Genomic DNA, 6,833 nt, shown 5'->3' on the forward strand with positions numbered 1-6,833 from the left:
GCTTACCGGCACATCCTTGGGGGGTGTCCCATCACATAAAGTCCTATAGGGGGTGTCCGGCCCCATCCCGTGGTGGGTATCCCATCCCTTCCCTTCCTGTGGGGGCCATCCATCCCGTGTTGTGCTTCCCATCGCATCCCGTCCCATGGGGGGCATCCCATCACATTGTATACTGTGGGGCACATCCTGTGCCATCCCATGGGGGCGGCCCATCCTGTCCTGTGGGGTCATCCCATCCCATCCCATCCCATCCCATGGAGGGTGTCCCGTCCCATTTTGTGGGGGCATCCCATCCTGCCTGGTGGGAGGTGTCCAGTACCGTCCCATGGTAGCCATCCGGTCCCGTGGGGGGCATCTTATCCCATCCTGTCCTGAGTGGTCATCCTGTCCCATCCTGTTCCGTGGGGGACATCCTGTCCCAGCCTGTGCCATCCCATCCTGTCGGGGATGTCCTGTTCCATCCTGTACCATGGCTGGCATCCCGTCCAGTCCCGTGGGGGGGGGCATCTTGTCCCATTCCCAGAGGTCATCCCATCCCACTCCATCCTGTTTTGTGGGGGGCGGCTCGTCCTGTCTTGTGGGGGGCGCGTCCACATCCTGTCCCATGGGGTTGTCCCGTCCCATAGGGGGCAGACCATCCCATCCCATCCCGTGGGGGGCATTCTGTCATGTCCCATCCCGTGGGGGCATCCTGTCTCATCCCGCCCTGTGAGGGGCAACCTGTCCCGTCCCATGGGGGTTTCCTGACCTATCTCGTGGGGGCGGCCCATCCCATCCTATGGTGGTGTGGAAATGGTGTTTTGCCCTTCAAAAGGCCCTTAGGACCTGCTAATGGTTTACAGTAATGTTCAGTTTTTCTCAAAAAGACATGAAGAGATCAATCTTTTTATTATTAACAGAGCCCTAAGGTGTATCTATACTGTAGAATTAACAGTTTGACACTGCTCGATGTTATGGAACTATGCTGTAGCTCAGCGAAGCACCAGAACTCTTTGGCAGAAGAAGTTACGGTCTTGTAAAACTACAGGCATGATTCTATAGTAGTGCCAAGCTATTTAAAAAAGTACAAATTCAAATGAAGCCAGAATATTTTTATTGAGTTTGACAGACATGGACATAAATCTTGACACAAATAAGGATATTTTGTTCGAATTTTTGACTACAGCAGCAAGGATAGTCTATGCCAGATATTGGAAAGCAGAAGAAGTCCCACCCAAAGATCAATGGTTAGAAAAGGTCATGGAAATAATGAATATGGACAAGCTAACATTTTTATTGAAGAGACATACAGGGAGACCATCTACACCTATGGACTGGCGTCCCTTTAAGGAATATATGAAAATATAACAGCAAGAGACAATTCAAATATACTACTACTAGAAACCAAAGAATGAGACCTTAATTTTAGACAAGAATGGGGGAAGAGACTAAGATATTAAATAAATACTACAAGAACTAACTTAAATGCAAAGTAGAAGAATGGAAGTAACCATTTTCCTCTTCCTTCCCTGTTTCCTCCCTTTTTCTTTTAATTCCCGTGTAATCTGATATTTCCCTACCCTTACTCATACCCTTATCCATACTCTTATTGCCCCTTCTCCATACCCTTTTATTATTACCTTTGTGAAAACTTCTAATAAAAATGTTTATTTTAAAAAAACTAAAAATTATTCCTACTTCTCCAGTTAATACAACTAAAGATATGAAAAGCAAAGAGGGGTTTCTGTCACTATAAGATAAAAATAGTTAGTATTGTGAGTCAAGGAATATATCCGGAAAAGCGGAAAGGTTGATTTTAAGTTAAATAAGTATTTCACAAACACAATGTGAAATACAGTGGATTCAATTATTGTGAGAAAGATCCCAGTACAGCAAAGGCAGTAAGTCACAAAATATCAGAGACCACAGTGGGGAGGAACACCATTGAGAAAGGCCCCCTACTTTGTGCCCCATGTTTGTATTTCCACAGGCAATAATCTGGCCGGATGCTGTTGTAGGGGAAACGGACATTGTAGGTTTTTAATGATGGGAATGAGTTTCATTACATTTATAATAGAAACAGTCCCTCTGTTGCTGCAGGTTTTCAAACATCCCACTTCTAAATTTTATTTCATTTTTTCAATAGTGGTATTTCAATACTAATTTTCAGAACAAACAGTCGTTTGTTGTATGTGCAGCCCATTCATGTCCCTAAAGATGGAAAAAAGCATGCTGCTACACCGCCTTAGCACTTAGCATTGAGATCGAGGCCCCCAGGACTCCCTGCATTCAATCTGACCTGACCTGCAGCAGGGAGTTCCACATATCCGGAAAAGTCCTGTTGAGCCAGCCAATGAAATGTGCACTCCAGCAGCAGCTTTCAACATGTCTGGATTATCTCTTCTTCTGCCTCCCTCCCTAACCCTAACATTGTAACTAATCCTTAATAAAAGTATAATTACATTCTAACCTTTTCCTCTCATAGTGATTACTATGTGTCTTTTCCATTGTACAAGCATGTGAGCCTCTCCCTTCCTTTCCACTAAACACCAGCCCTCCATATTGATCTTTCCCCTCCCTAGCTGATGGCAGTCGCTGGCAGCTGGTTGAAAGTTGAACTGCGGTTACAAAGAATCTCAGGATCTCGGTAACTGCACATCAACGGATCGACACCATTTTTGCACCACATTTTCCTGAACTAATTCTAAGCCTGCTACTTCACTTTCTGCACTTTGGACCCCTATGCTCTGGGAATGACTTTTATTCCTATAGAATCAAATTTAAAGTGACGAACTGCTTACTGTGAACAGAGCCTCTTCGCTGCTGTGCTGTCGCCTCGCTGCCCGCGGCTCGAGGAGTTTGGACTTCATAGTGGACTCGATGGGATCATCCAAACGTCTCCCCATGTCCCAAAGCTATGATCACAGCCTCCATCGACCCCCTTCAACTGGACATTGGCCGGCTTGGCCATGCCCCTTGGACACCCAATGGAACTCCTTCCTTTCCCTTGGATCTCATGCCTTCCTATGTGATTTATGAGTTTAGCCTAGACTTTTGGTGGGTGGGACGGGTTAATATGATGTATGAATGAACCCCTTACATGTATCCCTTTCCCCTTGTCCCCTATATGAACTATGAAAAACGAAGCACCACCTTTGTGTGACCCCAGCCTCAATCCCCAGGAAAATCTCCCTATCTCTGGGGGAAAATAATCCCATAACAAAAAGGACAACCAGGAACTCTTTGCATGGACAATAACAATGGACACCCCTTCAGGCATTGGAGCAGGCCACCTGAAAGAGAGTGCCCCCTTGGTAATCCTGTCACATTCCAAAGGGGGGACAACTGGCCTTTGGAAAGCTGAGATTGCCCCCACAGTTTTCCTCTTTGTCTTCACAACTGCTGTCAAGATCTTGCCCATCTGTCTCCATATTCAGTCTTTAGAAAAACTGGATTCTGATGGACCTGTCAGACACAGATGTATATTTCCACCTCTGAAAAACACTATCTTGCTGGCTTGAGAATCCCAGGGGGTCATCGCCAGCTGTTGGACACTCATTGAGTCACTTTTAATCCACTCAAATCCCTTCCCAGGTCCTTTGTTCGTGCTCGGACCACCTCCTTGCTCCTGATTGGCCGAGAGGCTGAAGCAGCGCTGGCTCTCTGATTGGGCGAGACATTCGCACCTCTCCTCCAGCTGATGAAGACAACCAATCAGCGTGAAGCCGGCTGAGGGGGAGGGAACGGGAAGTTCAAACCTGTCCACCCTGTTTCTTTGCTATAAAGTGTACTGTATTCCATTGCATGACATATCTGCTTGACGAAATATCGCGGTTTGACATCCTTTCCAGCTGGATCGCAATAAACGACTCGGTGGCATTTCTTCAGCTCTGCTGAGATTTATTTGGGAAACCGAGGGAAATTCTTATCAAAGAGGCTCTCTTTCCTCGCCAGAGTTTTGAGCCCTCGTCTTCTGTTTGGGGCTACGGGCTCTCCCTCTCTGGGCGAAGCCTTCCAAATCTTAGCTTGACTTCAGCATCACAGATGTTCCCAATTTTCTGTATTTCACGGATGAAAACTGGGGAACATCTAGCCAAATATCAGTTCATAATCAAGATGACCAAAGTTATTTGTAAGGAAGAACACACAGGTAAGAGAGAATGGAACTGTTTGCTTTTGCCTAAATCTACTGGGAAGGGCAGGAATTCACCCATTCCTCACCCCTTCTCCCTGCTAAATGAACTACTTTTGCTGCTTAAACGCAACTGGTGGCCACTGAAATAAGCTGAGGACAAAGGCAAGAGAGAGAGAGAGAAACTGGGACATTTCAAAAGAGGCTAAAATTTGGGACACAGAAGGACATACCGGAACTCTCTTTGCCAAATCAGGATTGTCAGAAGATACGGTTTTCTACATTTGGATCCAAATTCTAAATCACTGAGACTGTAGCCCCTTCTACACTGCCATGTAAAATTCAAATTATCTGCTTTCAACTGGATTATATGGAAGTGTAGACTCATATAATCCAGTTCAAAGCAGATAATGTGGCTTTTATGTGGCTGCGCATGTGGAAGAACTGCCAGAAGACTGTTTGGAAAGACTGGGACTTAAATGTGCTTACAGTCACAGTGCTATAATTGTGACATGTTGAAAAAAACCAGTCATGACCATACCGTGTTTCTCCAAAAATAAGACAGTGTCTTATATTAATTTTTGCTCCTAAAGATGCTCTAGGTCTTATTTTCAGGGGATGTCTTATTTTTCCATGAAAAAGAATTCACATTTATTGTTGAACAAAAAAAATGAACATTGATTATATACTGGACAGTAGTTGTCATCACAAACCAGCATAACCAGACAAACTGAATCCTATCAAGAATTTCTTGTTACTACCATTATTTCCATGTACAACACTCTATGGTACGTACATTTCCTGATCCTGCATGCTCTGGTGTTCTGTTCTGTGGGCATGCTTCCAAACAAAAACTTTGCTAGGTCTTACTTTCAGCAATTCAGCAAAACCTCTACTAGATCTTATTTTCTGGGGATGTCTTATTTTAGGGGAAACAGGGTAGCGGTTTTCTGCGGAGGCACTTGAGGCTCCCCCTTAGTTAGTTTTATTCCTTGCTCGATTGCTCTGCTTGTTTCATAGAAAGGCTTCTGGTATGTGAGGATTAGGGGCCAGAAGACCGATAATTGCACAGCCTTTCACTACGACAAACTGATCCTGCTTATATTCTTCTTTGAGCCGCAAGTAAGAGACTAATTGTCTTATTGCCATCTATATAACTCCATATAACATCTATATAATCAACTCTCCCCAACCTAGCACCCTAGAAATATGTAGGATTGCTACTTCTGTTATCCTGTCAGTAAAGAATGTATTCTGAAGGGTTGATGGGCATGTACCTACATGCCTCAGTTAACAAACGCATTGCTAATTGTTAACAAAGGCATTGTTAATTGACGGGGATTGCTTTGTAACATCCAGCAGGCCTCCTTTTCCTATTTCCAGCTGGAGGATTTTCAGCAGCATCGGCATTGGTAGGATTGTGGAGGGCTGTAGAGACTTTCAGTGCTAGGTTTCAGCAGCATATCTACAGTAAACAATGCACATAGCTGGGGAAGAACTGGATTTCACTCTTGCCAATCCTACTGCATGGCCACTAGGACTGTAGCCAAGGGGGGGGGGGTGAGAGGCTCACCCCCCCCCCAATTTTTTAAAACTGGTTTACTCATGAATTTTAACTAATTAACCAAATCCCCATGAATGTCCACTGAAGTTTATCTATCTTGAGTGTCTACTGAAGTTTATCAATGGACCCTGATTTCTAAATTATTTGCGTTATAGAATTACTTTCATGATTCACTAAAAAAGTTTCAACCTGTCTCCTCCGAATATTTTTTCTGGCTACAGCCCTGGTGGCCACCTAAACGGCCAAGATAAACAGCGGCTGCCTCCAGGACCCTCTTCAGTCAATATGTTTGAACCTCAAAACAGCGCCTCACCAGCTCCCTACAATATGTTACAGTTGGCCATCAAGAATAGGTCTCTTTAGCCACCTACACCAGAAACGGAGGACCATCATCCTCGGCCTATGAGGGATCGCCTAAGTAAGTTACAGTTGGCCACAAAAAGGAAAATCATGAAAGGAAAAATCAGTCCTGGGTGAAATTTGCAAGAAGCTTCAATGAGTTCTCTTAGTAGGTTCAAAATGTTGAGTTATATAAGGCTTTTCACATGCACAGATTGTTAATTCTGAATGAAAACTCTGCTGAAACATGAACTGTCCCTCTATAATTCTTTTGGTGGCACTGGCACACACAGCTGTATAAAATTCACATTGAACTGGATGATCTGGCAGGGTAGACTCAGGGCCCTTCCACACAGCCCTATATCCCAGAATATCAAGGCAGAAAATCCCACATTTGCTTTGAACAGGTTATGAGTCCACGCTGCCATATATTCCAGTTCAAAGCAGGTATTGTGGGATTTTCTACCTTGATATTCCGGGATATAGGGCTGTGTGGAAGGGCCCTCTGATAATCCAGTTCAAAGCAGATCTTGTGAATGATCCGCCTTGATATTCTGGGTTATATGGCTGTGTGGGAGGACGTGATTTCACACTGCCAGATCATCCACTTCAACGTGGGTTTTATACAGCTGTGTGGAAGGGACCTTTCTCTCCCTTTTAAATCGACAGAAACGGTGTTTTCTAGTTCAAAGCGGCCCAGGGGGCGCTGCGAAGGAAAAGGGTCAGGGCGATAAGAGGGGCGCCTCCTGCTGCCTGCAATTCCCCTGCAATTCCCCTGTCCTTGCTACCGTCAGGCTCCTCCTTCCCTTCCTGGGGGAG

The sequence above is a fragment of the Anolis carolinensis genome, chromosome 5 (genome assembly GCF_035594765.1).
Source record: "Anolis carolinensis isolate JA03-04 chromosome 5, rAnoCar3.1.pri, whole genome shotgun sequence".
NCBI lineage: Eukaryota > Metazoa > Chordata > Lepidosauria > Squamata > Dactyloidae > Anolis > Anolis carolinensis.